General features: G+C 36.5%; 1 protein-coding gene across 1 annotated transcript in view; it reads right to left on the bottom strand.

The window, feature by feature from the left end:
• LOC126365873 (piwi-like protein Siwi) overlaps positions 1 to 19,298 on the bottom strand; it is a 137,233-nt gene extending 117,935 nt beyond the window's left edge. Inside the window, exons 1-2 of the mRNA XM_050008563.1 lie at positions 19,111 to 19,298; positions 18,882 to 19,017 (exon numbers count right to left, since the gene is read on the bottom strand). The gene's annotated coding sequence lies outside the window, so the exon portion shown is untranslated. The remainder of the gene's footprint in view (positions 1 to 18,881; positions 19,018 to 19,110) is intronic.
• Positions 19,299 to 21,254: the final 1,956 nt, after the last annotated feature.

Raw genomic sequence — 21,254 nt, 5'->3', positions numbered from 1 at the left:
AGTTTGCAGAAGACTCTCACAAGTGAGTCAAAAATTGCAATGTTTGGGACGTTAAGAAAAATTGTCAACTTTGCCCTCAATTTGTCAACTACAGAAGGGCAGTAAGAGAACAAAATTTTACATTGTAAGACCTTGTATAGGTAAGTTATCACATTCAAAGTTTCAGGTTTACACTGCAACTACTTATGGAGATACAGAAAGCTAAACTCACCAACTTTTGTGTCAATTTGTTGACCAACTTTGGTTCAAATTATCCACATGAAAATTGCTCTGCAAAACTTTATTATTTTGCTACAGAGAGAGCGAAACATTGTACAAGATGGCCTAGTTTCATTGCTTTCAAGAAATTATTGCCAGAGACTGTGTCTCAAAGTTGTCGAAAACTCATGGGAGTAATGTTGACAGCTGCAGGGCGATTTCATCTCAAATCATACAGGTCAAGACTAAATGTGTCACGTCACAATTTCGAAGGTTGCTAAAAAAAATATATATGTTGAAGTTCCACATGGTACCTCTCTGAAACTACAATATTTTGATTTTCTGATTTGTTAAAACGCTACAAACCTCTCTAGATGCTTGTGAAAATGTCAAGATGAAATGGTAAAATACGAATTGTCACAGGACATTAACTATCTTGAGAACTGAGAGACTGGAAGGACTGCTAACTGTCAGTTATGACACTAATGCATGATATTCTTGAACTGTCCAAATATTCGTGCATGAAGATGAAAGGATCTGAAATTTTTTGGTTATTTAGAAATTATTTTCTCCCAAACCCCCATCACAAATGTTCTACAAATTTCATGGAACATTACTTGGTCATTGTACTCAACAGAATGTGCAATCAGAGTGGCAATACTGGTCATGCAAAACTGGTATTTCTGAATCAAAACAATTAAAACATTATAAGTGGAAAAACAACTCAATTTTGTTTGAAAGCATTTTATAACAAAAATGAGATAGAATATTTATACCCATTTTTCTTTTTATGGTATTATTCGCAAATTATTATTATTATTATTATTATTATTATTATTATTATTATTATTATTATTATTATTATTATTATTATTATTATTATTATTATTATTATTATTATTATTTTATTCACAAATTATTATTGTCTTCTGTCATGATTTTACTTCTTAGTGACTTGTACAATTTAAAATTGCCAGCAATGTAACAATTAACACTGCACTGTTGAAAAGTGACCATTTCTTTTTTTCATCTGCTTCTCTTTGAAGCTGTATAGCCGAGCTGAATTTGCACATGGATGAGAATGGTCCAACAAGAGCAGTACTTAGGAAATGGGAACTGCACACTTATCTTTTGATGATGGTCGTCTGAAAGCATTAGCAGGACCATGAGGTGTCAAAGGAGACTGTTATATCTTGCAGCTCAGCAGAGACTTATCTGCCCCACACACCACTGATTGTCATTCACACAAGAAATGAAGTGGCTCGCTACAAAGTCTTCGAATATACACTGTGATCTCTGCACTTCACACACAGCAACATGCTGCATTTCGTGGAGAACCATTCTTGGAATGTATGTGCCACACCAGGATGCAATGAAATAGTGACTTCATTGACTTCCTACCACAGGCTTTATAGCAAACCACAGTTCACTCTTTTTCAAATTCAATTCCCTTAATGTACTTCGATTTAGAACTAAGGGTTCCCTGTTTGGTACTAATGTTGATATGGTGTGTGTACATATCCAGTAGTATCTCTTATACCATCAACAGCTTCATGCTGGAGAGTAAACCTTGTTACAAGATGTTTACAGGTAGCACCTACCCCATAGCATATACCTCCCTACCCACTACATGCACTTTTCCATGACCTGTTGCTGAAAATTTTTTTTGTCATAGTTCCAGATGACCAAGCTCATAAAGCTGAAAGCAGTTTTGAAAATGAGATGCTGCTCCATCAGTCACATACACATATTTATGAAATGCATGACCTCTAGATGCTACGTAATCAAATCATGCTGACAGCACAGCATACATGTCCACTGTCATGAATGACATCTCTGACAATAGGAAAACAGTGTAAGGTTCCAAGGAAGTGAACAACACACATTAATATTGATATCTGTGAAGTATGCCAGAGATAACTTTGAATTTCATTCTGCAAAACAACAGGTCAGTTCTCAGCAAAGTCAAAATGTGAAGAACTAATGTGTCAGTATTCTGGGACATGGCCGACTTTAAATCTGATGTTGCCTATCTCTGAATCCTCCAGATATGATGGTGAGTGATTCCTTTCATGACCCAATGCCTAACCTCTGTAACAAATTTCTCTGGCTACTATCTTCTTCAACTCTCCTCCCTCCCACAATACACAGATTATGTCATTGGCTGTACCCTGAAGGTGTAATGCTTCAACAGTCATCACTTGAGCACCAGCTCACATTTGCACCCCCATGCATCCAACATTTTTCTTGCGGCTCAACATATACACAGAATCATCAGGTCCATCTCTTTGTACTTCTTTCCTGTGACACTGGTTATGGCAAAATAAACAAGCTTCTAATTAATGCTGTAAACACATGTGCAGACTTCCTTCATTGGCTGGCATTTCACCCATTTTAATGGTAAGGAGTAGAATTTTGTGAGACCCGCTTTTAAATACAGTTTCTCATTTTACATTGGGAGATATGCTTTTCTTATTGATCTTGTCATATATATTTTTACCTTTATAACTTTTCACCATTTTCGCTAACAGAGATAACATTAACCTTAGGACTTTGTCTGCTGTAATCTTTGTCATCTTAGGTAACATCGCAGAGTATCATCCTGCAAAGGATGCCCATAGTAAGAATCTGGGCATGACCAAATACCTTCGATTCTTTATTTTATGAGCTTCTGAAATTAAATAATGTGAAGAAGTGTGTATTCCTGTATCTGCTGCTTAGGGTAGCTACCTGGTTATTAGTGTGAAACTGTACCTTCCACTTTCTTTTTACATACTATTTTCTTCTTCTGCTAATTACTTTTCCTGGATGATCAAGGGGAGATATTCTAGGCACCACAGCAGAAATGCTAACATTCACCACATAAACAACTATACACCCAGGAATATAAAAATCATCCTCAGTTTCACATTCGGGTGATGGTGATCATTCAAGTGGCTTGTCACAAAATTTCTTCTTGTGGTGAGTGTAGCAATTCCTGCACAATGGATGTAATGCTAATTCCGTTACCTGAGAACAAGATATTTCTGCAATACCTCTGACAGATTTCCAACAACTGCAATATTTTTCACTTTCCTTAAAACTGTGAAATGTTTTTCACTTTTCTTTAACACCACATTTTTGCATCTTCTTTCATAGTCCACATGCCTCACTCTTCCATTACTGTATTTTCTCACTGACATTGTATCTAACAAAGAGTTCAAACCAAACATAAAACTCAATTCAGATTGGTTTATCTGCAAGTTCTCACTAATTAGTTATAAACACAAAAGCACTGAACTCAGTGTTGCCACCATGCATATTTTACGTCAGAAATTCAGTGATGCAAAATTGTGAAATATGTACAATGTTGAAAACTTGAACACTTCACACAGAAAAATACTGCCTACTGTGTTTACACTAGTCAGTGTAACATATTAACCAAACAAACAATATTTTGTTTAGTTCTCAAAAGTTTTCGGGTGAGGGTTTTCAAGTAAATAATTCGTAAAAACTCATAAGGGCGCAATTTTTTAAATTTTTAGTAAACAGATAGCTGGAGCACAGAAGATGCTGTTTATAATTACATCACTAGTATCTAATACTATGACAGAAAAGATGGTATTCTGTGAGTTTCCAAATCAGAGGGAAAAAAATTCAAGTGGAAAAATTAACTCAAATTTCATATTTTCGTCTTTTTAACGTAAAACATCTGCCAGGCTTATTAGCTACATTTTTTCTTCTCTACTGTTTTAAAAATTGTTTTCAAAATATACATTTTGCAAAGAGCCGCACCATTTACAAAAATTAAGGTAAAATGAAAATACTTTTTTTCTTTAACACTTACGATATAGATGTCTAATATATATTTTTTCCAGAGAAATTCATGACCATGAGTTTATATGACCTGTATGATTTGAAATAAAATCACCCTCCGCTATGTGGTCAAACAAATGACTCTGCAAGTATTGAACTAGTAATTGTGAAATCTTACCAACATTTATGGGACCATGCGCAAATGTTCACAAAAATTTGAGAAAAACCTGTGACGGTCACGTGGAATTGCCTCTTGGCAAGCAATGGCCCATCAACATTACCACATGTGCCCAACAGACAGTAGTTAAGTTTCATGATCTATTCAGAATTTTTGGAGGCAGTCATTTGTTTGACCCCATAACACAGCTTAAACAGTGAGTGTCCGAGTTTTTGGCAACTCAGAGACAATATCTCCATCAACATTATCTTGAAGGAACCAAAACTGAGGTGTCATTTACAACTCATTGCACTCTACTACTAGGAGTAATAAAAATATTTCATGAGCAGTTTTCATATAGACAATTTAAAGTGAAGTCAGGCAAAATAATAGCTACATGAAAAAAGGTGAAGTTTAGATTTTTAGATCTCCGGAACTAAGTGTTTAATAATCACAAAACTGTGTGTCATAACTAGACCGCAGACTTTAGGTAAAAATCTATTTTGTTCCAGAGTTCCTATTTGCATAAAAATAGGTACTTTTGTGTTTCATGACTAGCTAAACTGAATACCATTAGTTCTATATGACCTAAAATTGCGTATTTCGACGTTGACGCCTACTTTTGCCTATTTCGGCATCGAAATCCTAAAATGTATCTATTTCGTTAATCTGACAAAGTTCTTGTCTTTTCAAAGATCAGAAAGAGGAAGTAAACTTAGGGCTTTACGTCTCTTCGAAGGCAAAGGTCGTTAAGAGACTGTTTACAATTCCTTTGCTTGCCTTACTACCAACAGCGCTCGGCACGGTTGAATGGTCATCCATCCAAGTATGCGCCGAGCGCAACAGTGTTTAACTTCGGTAAGCGAATGGGAACCGGTCAAAGATTTGAGTTACACATTAGAATCAAACATGGGAGTACTAAATGTTATATTTGAAAATATTTCGTCCATAGGATTCTGGCCAGCTGTGTATTCTTGCAAACAAACGGTTTCATAGGCCTTAAGCTGGGCATTCATTAAAAATCACAGAATTTTCTGGTTGGAAAAATAATTTGCCAGTAGTGAGATGTTTTCATCTGAAGCATCGTTAGATTCCATTCGCTTGTTCAGAAGGGGCGGCCATCTGTCAGGTGCCATACGTCCAGCAACGAGTACAGTACTTCCCCTACCGCTCTCATGCACCGCAGAAGAAGAAAAAGAAACAGGTCATTGTTCACTTTTTCCCAGCGAAAACAAATCAGTACATTGTGTAGCGAGCGACATGTTAGGTGTTACTGACGTTCTAAGTGCAAAATAAATTCTAGTTCCTGTGTGATAATACCACGCCATGCCAAAAACAGCTAGTTCAAAGTCTACTCATATAAAGCAGTGGCTGCAAAATTTTCCGCATTATACAACAGATGGGACAATTATTGTTTGCCAAGCATGCAACAAGGAGGTTAGTTGATGTTTTTCTTAGACTTCTTATTTTCCTGGCACTTAGGATTCTTTTTTATCGCTATCCTTTAGTAATACGAAATACTCTTTATATACGATTCTAAACTGCATTTCCCTTTTCTTTTGTATTAGGTTTTGAGTGTTAAGAAATCTCACTTAACTCAGCATGCAGATGGAATCGCACATAAAGCTAATGTTGAACAAAAGTAAAAATTGTAGCAAACTCATTTAACCAATAAATCTGGTGAATCCTCCGGAAAAAAAGCACTATTTCTGCAGTGATTTGCGTCATGCATTTGTGGCAGCAAAAATCCCCTTTCGGAAACTAGAAAACCCTATTTTTAGAGGTTTTCTTGAGATGTGCTGCCATCAATCTATTCCTTCAGAGCCAACTTTATGTAAGAATTATGTGGATTCAGCTTACAATGCTGCATTGCACAGAAACCGAGATGATGTTGGAGAATCTTGTATATGGATTTCTGCGGATGAAACTACTGACAGTCTTGGCCGTTACATTGCAAACCTGATTATTGGCAAGCTAGATCCAGATGTTCCATCCAGGGCTCATTTGATTTACTCAAAACAGCTTGCAAAAGCTACTCAACAAACAATAGCACAGTTTGTGAACAATGGGCTTAACGTGCTACACCCAAACTGAGTGGATGAGAATAATGTGCTTCTGGCTGTCACAGATGCTGCTGAATATATTATAGCAGCGTTTCAACTATTAAAAGTGTTCTACCCATTGATGCTGCACACGACTTGTGTAGTGCATGGGATCAACCGCTTAGCAGATCAAGTAAGGCTATAATTTCCTAAAGTAAATGAAGTAATCTCTTTGGCGAAGAAATTTTTTGTTAAGGCACCATCAAGAATACAGGCATTCAAAGAACTGCTTCCAGATGTCCATTGCCACCAGAGCCACTGGGGCACGCGGCTGATAGCAGCAGAATACTATAGTATGCATCTCTCAGCTGTCCACAAAGTGGCTGAAGATATACCGGAGGATGCTGCATCCGTAACTGCAGCAATGGAGTTACTCAAAGAGTTTTCTTTAAAACAGGACTTATCTTACATTAGGGCTCACTACACACTTATGGCAAAAATAATTTCACAATTAGAAGGTTCAGGGAGACCTATCCATGACAATATTTCTTTGCTTGTAGAAGTCAAAATGAAAATTAATGAAGCGCCAGGTGAAGTAGGGGAAAAGGTAGGGACAAAAATGCAAACAGTTTTGCAGAAGACCACTGGCCTGAAGGAGTTGTGTGCAGCTGCCGACATTCTTAGTGGAAAATCCAGCACTCCTGACTGCAGTATTCCTGTCCAACATGTGCCGAAAATGAAGTACGCCCCTGTCACATTTGTTGATTTAGAACATTCTTTTTCAGCATATAAATTTATTCTGATCGGCAAGCGCCAGTTTTTTATCTAGAAAACCTAGAAAAGATTTGGTTATTTATTGTGAAGCCATCTATGGTCAGAATATGTGAATCTACGAATGAATTAATTAAACCTTAGCCACATCTTTTTTACGGAGATCTTTATCTTGCAGAACCTCAAAAATATTTGGAATTATGTTTAACATTAATGTTGTAGATTGCTGTGCTCTGTAACTGTGTAAATATTCTTTCTCCTTGTTTTAATGACTAGTAAGATGTTCATACTGTCAACACCGTGTATTTTAATTTACTTTTATTTTCTCTGCATCATTTTTATTAGAGCCTATTTTAGGGTTTATGTAGCCTAAATGAACTACTGAAGGAGCCTATTTTAGGTGCCTAAAAGACCCTTATTTTATGACCTAAAAATCTGTGGTTAGTCATAACTAACCATCAGAACAGCTCAGAATACTACATTTCATTCTCTTACAACTTTCCAATATTTTACAGATACAGGGCAAAGTTGACAATTTTCATAAAAATGCCAGAAATGAGTATTTTTCAACCCACTTTTACAGAAAAACTAATTTCTGTAAACTCTTTTTACTGTCTTCATTAGACAGACCTTGTTGCTAACCACCTAAAAAAACTAGATTTGATTTGACAATGTGAGTATGTTGTTGTCTTCAATCCAGAGACTTGTTTGATGTAGATCACCATGCTACTATATCCTGTGCAGTTCTTCATATCCAGGTAACTACTACACTCTACATCCTTCTGAATCTGCTTAGTGTATTCATTTCTTGGTCTCCGTCTAGTATTTTTACCCTCCATGCTTCCCTCCAATACTAAACTGGTGATCCCTTGACGCCTCAGGACATGTCCTACCAACCACTCCCGTCTTCTAGTCAAGTTGTGCCACTAATTCCTCTTCTCTCCAATTCTATTCAGTACCTCCTCATTAGTTAAGTGATATACCCATCTAATCTTTGCATTCTTCTGTAGCAACACATTTCGAAAGCTTCTACTCTCTTTTCTAAACTATTTATCATTCATGTTTCACACCCATACATGGCTACACTTCATGCAAATACTTTCAGAAACGACTTCCTGACACATAAATCTAAACTCAATGTCAAAAACTTTCTCTTCTTCAGAAACACTTTCCTTGCCATTGCCAGTCTACATTTCATAGCCTCTACTTCAACCATCATCACTTGTTTTGCTCCCCAAATAGCAAAACTCCTTTACTACTTTAAGTGTCTCATTTCCCAATCTAATTCCCTCAGCATCACCCGAGTTAACTCGACTACATTCCATTATTCTTGTTTTGCTTTTGTTGATGTTCATCTTATATTCTCCTTTCAAGACACTGTCCATTCCGTTCAACTGCTCCTCCAAGTCCTTTGCTGTCTCTGACAGAATTACAATGTCATCGGCGAACCTTTAAGTTTTTAATTCTTCTCCATGGATTTTAATACCTACTCCGAATTTTTCTTTTGTCTCCTATACTGCATGCTCAATATACAGATTGAATAACATCGGGTAGAGGCTACAACCCTGTCTCACTCCCTTCCCAACCACTGCTTCCCTTTCATGCCCCTCAACTCATAACCACCATCTGGTTTCTGTACAAATTGTAAACAGCCTTTCGCTCCCTGTATTTCATCCCTGCCACCTCCAGAATTTGAAAGGGTATTTCAGTAAACACTGTCAAAAGTTTCTTTGAGTCTACTATAAACTTAAGTTTTCCTTTCCTTAATCTATCTTCTACGATAAGTCATAGGGTCAGTATTGCCTCACATGTTCCAACATTGCTACGAAATCCAAACTGGTCTTTCCTCAAGGTCGGCTTTACCAGTTTTTCCATTCGTCTGTAAAGAATTCTTGCCAGTATTTTGCAACTGTGACTTATAAAACTGATAGTTCGGTAATTTTCACACCTGTCAACACCGGCTTTCTTTGGGATATGAGTATAAGGCCCAATGACAAGGAGTGAAAACCCACCCACGATCCACTGGCACAAATTAAACCTAATATGTTTTAGAATTGTTTAGATGTGTCAGGGGAAAGTAAAATCAGATCTCCTAATGAACATAAAGTGAGCTCAAATCAGAAAACTTGAAAAGTACAAGAAAGGACATTTTTTTGTTATGTCTCATTAAATATATCAGCCAATTTTCCTGCTGTGATAACTACAGAATCAAGCTAGTTATAAATTTCAAAATTTAACTGCACTTTACCAAGGCACTGGAGATAACATGCTAGTAAAACTGTTGCAAAAGAGCTGCAAAACAATTCTAGGAAGTGCCATCGAGTGTTACACCATTGTCGCACGAGTAAATTTTGATGAAGTTCATAGCAGTGTGTGATAGTTTTTCAAAAAGAATTCACGTTAATGAGAATTTGAAAGTGGCTTCTTACTTTGCAATATTACTCACGTGCTACTTTCATTCCAGCGTAAAGTTTAGCATATGGTTTATGTTATGCTAAACTTAACACTGGAATTACAGTAGCAAATGAGTAATATTGCAAAGTAAGAAGCCACTTTCAAATTCTTCACATTCAAATTTAGCATATGGTTTACGTGAGAATAGAAGCTTTCGAAATGTGGTGCTACAGAAGAATGCTGAAGATTAGATGAGTAGCTCACATAACTAATGAGGAGGTATTGGATAAAGTTAGGGAGAAGAGGAGTTTGTGGCACAACTTGACTAGAAGAAAAGATCAGTTGGTGGGACATGGTATGAGGCATCAGGGGATCACAAATTTAGCATTGGAGGATAAAAATCCTAGAGGGAGACCAAGAGATGAATACACTAAGCAGATGCAGAAGGATGTAGGCTGCAGTAGACACTGGGAGATGAAGCTTGCACAGGATAAGAGTAGCATGAAGAGCTGCATCAAACCCATCTGAGGACTGAAGACCACAACAACAGCATGGTTTACATGAAACGTGAGTGCACCAATTAAAAATGATACAAATTTATTGTTATGGTAGATAGCGGCTTAACCACTATTGATTTCTTCAAAAATGAGAACTCGCAATATCATAGGAGCCCTGCCCAAAGCGGTGTGTAACAGCAGCCTAGGGTGGGTTTCTTAACCACAGGGATTCCAAGCTTGTTAACACATAATCCCTATCACTTCAGGTGTGGGTGTGGGGTTACCTTCATAGTCTCTTATGTTATTGAATTTAGCATATGTTAAAATTCAGGAGTAAGTAAGAAACAAACATTTTTTGTTTTCTCCAAAAAAAAATTCCAGCCCTGAGATACAGGCCGCCGACGACGACACTGCAAACATCATTCTGAATATGCTGCATCTCTGTAATAGTTCTCAATATTTTGTTAGAGTCTTTATTTGAAAGATAATTGCTCCATGATTACAATGGTATCTTCCTTTTAGATATCTCTGTCCAAATTCTTTTACTGTCACCTTTTGAATTTTTTTTCTAGTTTAGAGAAAAATAAATTTTTCAAGATTCCAATCCAGAAAATTCAGATTTTTTTCTGTTGATTAGTACCATGTAGTACAATAGCCTCTGTGAAGCAAAGCTTGCACATTCAAGTTGGACAGGTTTTATTTTTTAAAAAAATATTTTTTTTAACTTTCAAGTATAATTTATGTCTTCACTTAAGTTGTTTCTTACTAAATTCTTTATTACAGTATTTATTTCTCAGCAGTTATTTCTTTTCGCTTTCTCTGTTGCCAGATATTTCTTACACATTCACTGTTGCCAGATATTTCTTACTTTGTTGTAGCTTGTCAGTTTCTTTGTTGTGGTTGTTCATTGCATGTTTCTGTATTGTAGTTGTTCAGTGCTAATTTGTTTACTGACGAGGCTTCTACGAAGTCTGAGACTATCCAGTGAGTTTTGTGTTTTCGTGAGGAATTTGCCAGTTGACACAGTTGCAGTGTGTTTTGTGAAAAGGACTGTTTGAAATGTCTTCTGACTGGGGCCACAGGAGAGTGAAGTGAGCTGACTATTTTCATATCCATAAAAGAGTGATATATAAATCAAACAAAAAACAAACAAAAAACTCTGTTCAGGTTGGGAACAAGTGTTCTCATTTCAAGACTTGTTTCAAAAGTGAAGATTTTTCCAGTGACAACTTTGTTTGTTCTAAATGTTTTGAGAGAATAACAACAATGATAGTATCTGAACAACTTGAAGCCTTCTGTGGTGGAGATTATACAGATTTTCCATCAATAGAGAAAGAAATACCCTGAATCAGGTGTCAGTCCTGTTAAGGAACCGTCAGTGAACAGTCATGCATCAAGAAATCACAGATAATTTACTAAAGCTATGGATGAATACACAACAGCAAAATTGACCAGACTCTGCAAAGTACAAATTCCATCTTCAGAAGATGGACACTCCTTTTGCCAAATATCAATTCAGGTGTTGAGTATTGTACACCCTACAGTGAAAAAGTGCAAGTTGTAAATATTATTCCCCAGACACATTTTTAAAGAAAACAATTTTAAACCTCATTCCATCAGTATCAAAGTACATGGTGGACATATCAAGAAATTTAAGGTCCGTAAAAGGAGTCTTGGGAAGACCAGATCCCTACTATGCTCATAATAAAGAAGCAGCTCAAGTTCAAATAGTGCAGTCATTCTATTTGGAAGATAAATGGGACTGTTCTCGCCAGAAGGCTAACAAAAAGACACCAAGTGAGGTAAGATGAAGGTCAAAAAGTTGTGAAAGTGAAGAGGTATATGACTTGCAGTATTAATGAAAGTTATGCAATTTATTAGAGCAACTATTCAATTTCACATAATGGAAGATCAAAATTTTATGCACTAGGAGCAAAGTGGGTAGTTCAACACCCACCTAGAGATGTCTATGTGAGTCCTGCAAGAATTTTGAACTTTGTGTGGTAACTTTGAAGAACTTACTGGAGCACATGATGTATGACACCTTGGTTGGGTGTGTGAATTCATTAGTAGTCTGATGTAAAACAAGAGTTGTTTGTTTCAGGAATGTGGTGACTGCCCTGGAAATGGAGGGCTGTCTTTGCAGACACTTGGCCTGGAAGATGTGGCAGAAATTACGTATGTGACATGGGAGGAATATACACTAATTAAGAAAACTGTTGCCTTTTGACAGTTTCGTTGATGAACTTCGTAAATGGTCAGTGAAAGCACTAACACCCCAGCATATCCGCAAAAATTGAAACACCACCACATTGCAGAAGTGAAAGGGTGCACACAGGCTGAAGAACTACGTTTAGTGCTTCACTGTAATTTTCCCGAAAACTCCTATGTGACTCTCCGACAAGAAGTACAAGGGTATCATTGGAGAAATGGCAATGTTCCAATTTTTACAAGAGTAACACATTTTCAAACAAGATCACAAGTGTTGCAGTTATAAGTTATGAAATAGGACGTGACTCAGCCCATGCTTTGATAGCAATCACAAAGTTTTTCAACTGCAAACAGGGGTAGTGAAGATCATTATTTCTGATGGTGCTCCTTGTCATTTTTAAAAATCGTTACCAGCTGTACAAACTGAGTACATTGCTTGAGCCAACTGACTGAGTATACAGTGCTATTGGTCACAGGAAGGGGCATTTTGATAGTACTGGAGGCCTGGTGAAGCACCAAGCTACAAAACAATCTTTCCAGATCAAATACAGCTGTGATTCAAAATGCCGAGGATTTTCATGAGAGTTACTGAAATCTTACACTTCCACAGCCCTCATTCTTTTATCCAAAGAGGAATTCTAAGAATTCCATGAGCAGTAAAATGAAGAATGGTCCAAACAAACTACTACTGTGAAAGGAAGTCAGAAGACACATTTTTGGACTCAAAAGTGATGGGCGAACTCATATTGCACACACTGAAGAGCAAGAAAGAAAAAATTTCATTAATTTGGCCAACACCTCAGAAACAGCTGGATAATATTCAGATTCATAACCTCAGAAGGGGGATGTTTGTGGTATGTGTGTGACTGATGGTGAATTGCAGAGATTCTAGACACCAGTTACAAGTTAAATGAAATTGTAGTGAACTTATGCTAAGACATGGACCAGCTGCTGGATATAGGTTTCCAGCTATAGGACAGCAACAACCCAATCAGTGCTCACTTCCTGTTCACAATGTTTTGAAGATTGTAACTGCTCCAGTTCCTATTGGTTCAACAGGAAGGCATCACTATATCAAAGGAACATACTGAAGCAGTGGAACACATGTTTAGTTCATTGACTGGCGAATTTCAGTACACAAAGGAGTGCACAGAAGTTGCACAAATTGAAATCTAAGTCTTTGGTTCTTTCACATACATTTTGGAACCATTTAAAATGATTGAAAAATGAATTTCTTATCTTTTAAAACTAAAATTATGTTAAATAAGGCAAGGTTTTGATTTTTATGAGCCTGTTAAGTGATAATGTGGCAATAATACAGGTTTTATGTATGGCAAAAATTTCAATTGTTTCTAAAACCTGTTCAATCTTAAGGTAGTAGCTATCCTTTCCAGAGAATGTATAACTACAGGGTACTAATCAACTGAAAAAATTCAAAATTTTATGGATTGGCATTTTTGAAAAAAAAATGCTTTTCCATATATTACAAAAAAGTTCAGAAATCTATCGCAAAAGAGTGGAGGAATTCTTTGTAACCATAAAGCAATTATCTTTCAAAAAAAAATCTTGAACTGTTCCAGAGATACAGCATTTTAAAAAATTTTCCAATTCTCACATCTTCAAAATGGTATGTGCAGTGTCATCTTTGGAAGGCTGTATCTTGGAGCAGAATTTTTTTTTTGAGAAAACAAAAGAAATACATGTTCCTTACTTACTCCTTCATTTTAACCTATGCTACATTCTATAACATCCGGGGCTATAGATGTAAGATTGTTTCCTAGCCTACATGAATTAAGCGTTCGTTTCCATGGGGTCTCAAACCTGGTGACATTTATTTACGGGTCCCTAGAAGAGTTTTCTTTTAGGATCTGAAGCTTACATTTACTCCAAGCTACTTGAACTTTTGAATGCTTTCAATAATTTGCTATTGAACATCACACAGAAAATTATACTGACAGCCAGACAGTGCTATCAGTGGAGCTAGAGTAACTGCAACAACAAGCTGTTCTAGAACCCAACACTCATTACTCTTTGATGGGCAACAATCTGAATTGGTTCAGTTACAATAGTTCATAAAGCACATTAAACCATCCTGCTCAGTGGAAGTCTAATAGAAGCTCCAATCCACCACTCTTTTTCATAAATAAATGAATGCACAAATTGTCCTGACAAAGTCTGATGTTAATATACTAGGTGGTTATAAATGAATGTCAGGGTTTTAACACTTTATAACATTTATTACATTAAACTTACAGTTATAAATGATATGCCAAATAAAAGAGCAATTCAAACAGTTTTACCAAGAATCTTATAAATGTTCTCTGGCATAGCAAAGCACGCGATTGGTTGAACTTCACTGTTCCCAAGCGCAGGCTAGGCCGCAAGGAGCCCAATGACAGGGCTAGCTTTGCACGGCGTCCACGTCCACCCCCACCTAACACCATGTGATTCTTTCCTTTGGGGCTTCATCAAAGATCATGTGTACGTGCCTCCGCTACCAGCAGACCTCCCTGAATTAAGAAACCAGATTGAAGCAGCTGTTGCTACACTGATCAATGTTTGGGAAGAATCCGGCTATAGACTGTGTGCCGTGTGACAAATGGTGCTCACATTGAACATTTATAAGTTTCTTGGTAAAACTGTGAGTTGCTCTTTCATTTGACATCTCATTTATAACTGGAAGTTCAATGTAATAAATATAATAAAGTGTTAAATCCCTTATACTCATTTATAAACACCCTGTACTTCCTTTACTACAATCACTACTTTTGGCCGGAAATGATGCTGCATCATTTTAACTCTTAATCTGAATTACTGTTTCATATATAAAAATGGTTTTCTCCAGTTCCTGCTAGGCTATACCCATGTTTAAATCTCTCTCCTTGTGGCACTTCATTTTCTTCAATGCCTTCTTTGCAGATGAAAGCCACTCTACCACCATTAATGCTTTCAGTACTGAACATCACTTTATCCCATTGCTTGACTTCTAGCAAAAAGTTTCATTCAGTCGTCATTCCAGATTCTCTTATTACGGAATAAATCAAGAAAATTTTTGATAAGTTTGGTATTGGACACTGGAGTAATTCAGGTGGGGAAATCTGTATGAGCTATTTTTATATATTTCATCGGCTCCTTATTAAAATTATCAACAGTAATTGTGCCATGTCACCAACAATGAAAAAAATTCAGATTCTATCCTCTGATTCTAAAGAAAATAGATGACACAGAAGGAATGATGCTTGACTACTTAACCTGTGCAAACCTCATTCTCCAGCCTGAAACATAAATTAATAATTTTCGATGAAATCCATTAGGATAAAAAATCATCCTCCTTTCAATCAAATTTAAAGACTAATACACAAACACTGATGTTTGACAATGTAATTATGGACTGAACTACTCCAAATTTTTGTTCCAACTTCTTCAATGAAGAAATAGGCCTACTACTTTCTTTACAGTGTTTCATGTTTTATACTCCAAGGTTATTCAATACCAAGTGATCCCAGAAGAGGAAAAAAAAAAAAAAAACAATTGACAGCTCGACCATCTCAGAAAATTCTGATATTTGATTCCCTAATGCTTAGTGGGCTCAAAAACATTTTTTTTTTTTTAATTATTGGTGGATTCCAACAAACATGGGGGTATTCACCCAGTGAATATCGATTTTTTTCTGGGATGGTCAAGCAACCAGTGCTGACCACTTGGTACAGATTGACTTTTCCAGCTGACTTCCTACTCATTACAACTTCTGACTTTACTTTTCCCTTAACATTATTAAATAACTTAAAAAAATAAAATGTGTTAGATTTACTTTCAGTACCAGTGTAACAGTCATATTTTCGCTGCATCATTATCTTACATTTTCAGTGCCTTATATGCTCGCAATTCAAAACAAAATTATTTTCTTAGGAGGTTTAAAACAAGGCATTAATAGTGAAAATCGTTGAAAAGCATTTGCAGCAAATATGTTTTTGTAAAAGTCTGCGAAGAATGTCCGACATTTCTACAAAAATGTCAACATTGCCCAAGATTGTAAGCTCTCGGAAAGAAATTTATATTCCAAGACCTTGTGACGGAATTGCACACCTCCTTCCAGAACACTGAAATCCTAAACACCACATTTTTTTTAAGCTGCTATTTTCTCGGCCTGTTTCTGATCATCCATGTGAAAACTGATCACAAAATATCTCATCAGAACATGTAAGAAGTTTTACAGGGTGGCACTGTTTCAACCCTGTCAAGAAAGTATTGCTGCCTAAAACTTAAGGATGCACTGCTGAAAACTGTTTCGGGGTTTAACAACTGGCTATATCTCTGCAAATATTAAGTAGATCAAAGTACAACTTTACCAATGATCCGACACAACTTGGCATGGAATGGCTTAACACGCAGAACTCCATTTCCATTGAAAGTTTCCTTGATTCTTTTGGCACAGAACCCATTGCATCTTTAGCCATCATCCTGGGAGTATACCAGTGTGTCTTCCTTTTGTTGATTGACTTCAATAAGTTCTCAACAGACAAGAAGACCTTGTTTGAAATTACAGTCATGAAAGAGTTGTTGGCAGACGTAAAGCTGTGAGAACAGCCATGAGTCATGTTCACGTAGCTCAGTTGGTGGAACACTTGTACCCAAAAGGCATAAGTCCTGGGTTCAAGCCTCAGTCCAGAACACAGTCATCCTTCCATGAAGTTTCAATCACAAGTGTTTACATACTAGTATATTTCGAAAAATGTCTTAGGCCTATACAGGAAGATGCAACTGACACAAAATGCTTGAAGATTCTTCAGAAATGCGCAGCACAGGCAAAACTTAGTATCCACTCTAATTTCTAAAGGCACCCACAAACTCGACAAGCCTGTATGAATCCCATTCATCTTCACACAATCCAAGCTTGCTTGTACAGGCATTAATATGCGATTCAAATATGTGGCGCTCTGAGGATGACAATATGCTTGTTTTTGTTGTGATGCAGGGAAGGAACAATAAATAAGCATTATGCATGGTGGACAGACTGGTAGATGACAGGAAAAACATCAAACTACACTGAACTGAAGATATATCTACATGACTGCCATAATTATTGGTGTCTCCAAATTAATGGGCGACATCTGGACGTATCATTCTTTCACACTCCTGTTTAATAAGCAGTATATCATCATCATCATCATCATCATCGGCAAAAATGTACCACCACACCAATGACAGAAAGCTATACTGCAATTTCTCCCAAGCTCATCTGGCTACGAAACCTCAAATACGTATCTGCAATCTCTCTCTATCCCAGATCAGTGAATATCTTTGATATTTTGGCTCCTTTAGTTGGTTGTGGGTAAATTTAATAGAAGGGTAATAGGGATAACTGCTTTGTATCTTTAAAAAAAGGTATATGCATCTCTTTGGCTTAGCGTAACACACTTTTTGAATAAACTTTTCCCGCACTGTGCAGTTAATTTGTTTCACCAGTATGACAAAGGCTTGTATATGTATGAATTTATCAGTACACAAACTGAAATAGTCTTCATGCCAGTGAAAATTTTCCCAGACATTCAAGCAAGAGCTCAAATTATGTCAAACATCTGGTCCCCCTTCACAAACTATAGTTATGTTCCACTGTATCTCCTGGTGATTGTTCACATCAACAACAGAAGTTTTTGGTGGCAAACTCAAAAGCAAGTCAAGCTTTTCCATCTGCCCCTACACAGAAACAAAACAAATAATTGGAGACACTTGAAGTAAGAGGCATATTTCTACTGACACTACATGATGACAGGAGTGACTCACAGGATGCGATGAACCATAAATAATATATAAAACACAGTCACACAGTTACTTGAACTTATGAAAACAATGATTACAGACGAAAACAATGATTACAGGCAGAGTACATGCAATATTTCACACTAAATGGAGTTCAGTACTCTGTGCCTTCAGAGTTCGGATTTCATATCCTGGTAAATAATGGTTAGCACAGGCAACCTCATGTTACACTCACAAAAAATAAAAGTATCGTGTATGTATGTACCTGTTGAGTACACAAACACAGCCACCACTACCATATAGACCTGCATCTCTTTGGTAAATATAACAAGAGGAAACACACTAACTGCATTAAAAAAAAATTGCTGTTATGGGCCATATAAGGAACTATTCTGCATCTGCAAGTAGTCTATTAACTAATCCTGTATGCCCTGCAATGTTCGAAGTTCTGCAATGTTTGAAGTTAACAGTCGTTTGCGAAGAATCCAATCGAAAAGGCCATTGCAAATTTCTAACTCATCTATTACAGACCAACAGCATATTTTTTTTTTTTTTTTTAGTATTATATATTAGAGACACTAAGTAATGAAACTGTTCTTGCAAACTTAAGAAAATTGTTAATGGTTCCCGGCTTTCTAGCTCCATCCAAATACGAACATTTGTATGCTACGCCCTAAATGTAATATGAATAAGAATATTGAAATGCGTCCATCAACAGCACGAGCGTACCAACGCCAAACATTCACCCGGCTTACACATCGAAAGTTCCTATACACATATAAGTACACAACGAACAGACAACACTCTTCCTTACATGTAAATTCCGCATCGAATTTCTGACAGCACTTACAATCATCAACATACACTCTTACGCAGTTATCTCCACCTGTTTCCCTTACAACTCCCTAGAATCCAATGGCGCACGATGTGTATATATATGTAATGTAGTTTATTGAGGTGGATAAACTAAATCGGTGACAGACGATAACAGCAACAATAATGACAAGACAACGTTTGATACAAACAAAAAGTACACACATTTCAACAAATACATACCTCAACCACTTCCACCCTACAACCTCAAGGGAAAACACAACTCTGTAATCCCGCGCGGCAACACTGACTAAAGATGGCCACAGTAAACCGTACTACTTCATTCTTTTCACGCTTTAAAATCAGAGACATGAAAAGCCTACAAAGTAGAATAATAAACACTAGAAAATAATTTCACTGATTTTAGTAACAAAGCTGTAATCATTTTACGTAGCGGAAATTTTAGACAAACCGTTTACATATGTAAAACGAGTTTCTTTTCGCGACTCGACAAAAAAACGATTGTTAAAAATAACCGTAACCGATGTAACTTTTAACTATGCAAAAATCTTCCGTAAGTCCATTCCACTACGTGACTTCACTAGCAATTCTCCCATAGAATAAAATTCAGGAACGCAGACCTCAATGTACAATTAACTTGAATTAGTATTCTGATATTAAAGAAATACACATACTACAGATATACAGTAGTTCAACCCTCAGTATTTATTTTCTTCTTTTTTTCCCATTTACAGTTGTCTGACTCTTTGAATAATCCCACTTTTTCCTTCTGAAAACCAAAATTGGTCATCATAAGCTACTTCAGCCATAATTTATCCAAAACGACGGAAGACACAAAGAGATATACCACAACATAAAATTTATACAGGACTCAGAAAAAAATGAGACAATATAAGAAAGAAATACGGAACTCATAAAATAAGAGCATAGCAATTTCAACATAAAGCAGTCGAAATCGAAATAATTTCTAAATTTTTAATTTCAGGGACGAGTTTAGGCCTATAACACCATCTTCAGACCAGAGGTTCTAGAAGACGTGAAGAGTTGGTTCGTGCAGATGCTGAATAGTACCTATTGCTACATGTCACAACTCCTTACGCCCTATAGACCGAAACTGATTACCAGAACCAAAAATAAAGAAGTTGCAATTTAGACTATATTTTATTACATTGCAAGTACAATGGTAGTCCCACAACGATCTCAAAAATGGAGAACAATGCAGTTTGGAATACAGCAACAAAGCCGAAACAAATAAACACAGAAGTCAGATGTAAAGATGCCTTAATGATAACGTAAATGAGCTGGTCAACCTCGTGTCCCATTACTTTAGTAGTATATAAACCAAACTTCAAGAAAAGTGCCATAAAAAAACTACAAAGCTGCAAATAAAAATGTGCAAACAAAAGTTGCTGCCACTGTTGCCAATTAGCGACTTTGTCGCTAGAAATGGCGACTTTTGCTTTCGTCTTAGGGACAAAAAAAACTTTTTAGCGGCAAAAATTATTTAGCGACTTACCTGGCGGCTTTTGGACTACTAACGACTTTTCAAATACAAATCAAAACTATTTTGGGCCAGTATTTTCACTAACAAAACTAAGATTTTAACTATAGAATGGATACTACACTGACTTTGTTCTAGATTTAAGAAGTTAAATTAAGTTCTTAGCAGATCATGTAGCATTGTTCAGCATTTAGTAAACATGTATGTGGGAATTGCCTACAGAGTAAGAAAACCTTGACTATAGAACAATTCATTATACACGACATACTAGCCTCTTATCATCGATAGCGTATCGATCTATAGTTCTTCAACTTTTGAACTCCTTAATTGACAAAAAACATACATAATATTAAGTATAATAAAATACTTTTCTGTCCAGTAACCTATAATTTTTCGAAATGTTAACTAGCAGTGAAATTATTACCACATGCACAGTGGTAACGCAAGAACAATTTGCTGGGGGTACCTCAGACATTATTACGTTTTAAAAAATGAACAATAGGATTGAGATCGAGTTACCGAGTGAGTAGATTGTTTCATGACTTGTAGTTCGCCTGAGTTTTGATGTATTTTCAGTGATTATAAATTGATGAAACTTATGTTGTGGTGGCTTACATAATGGATTTACCGCAGAAGAAGCAGTACGCTCAAAAACATCGGGATGCGTGAGAAGCAGAACCTGAATTCAATGCGTGGCTGAAACCAGAGTTGGAGACTTATCCAAGGCTAGATGTCAAGTATGTGCAAGAGAGTTTGTGATATTAGACAGCATTCGAAAACCATTAAGCATAAACAAAAAATTGATTTAAAAAAAAACACAAACCACCTTACCTGTGAAAATTGTTCTGAAAACTACAGTTGGAATAGCCAGCAGAGCGGAAGGAGCCTTTTCTTAATTCATTGCTGAACATTGTTGTATTTTAGCTGTAGATCATTTAGAAATACTGTGCAAGAAGGTGTTTTCCGCTGATAAGGGAGCTAAAAACATGCAATTACATCATATGAAGTGCACTAACATTATATCTGAAGTTTTGGCTCCATATTTTACACAATCATTGGTTGAAGATACAGGTAACCAAAAATACAGTGCACTA

This window comes from Schistocerca gregaria, chromosome 4 (assembly GCF_023897955.1).
Source record: "Schistocerca gregaria isolate iqSchGreg1 chromosome 4, iqSchGreg1.2, whole genome shotgun sequence".
Classification (NCBI taxonomy): Eukaryota; Metazoa; Arthropoda; class Insecta; order Orthoptera; family Acrididae; genus Schistocerca; species Schistocerca gregaria.
The sequence above is the reverse complement of the archived record's forward strand: the minus strand, read 5'-3'. Positions and strand labels throughout refer to the sequence as shown.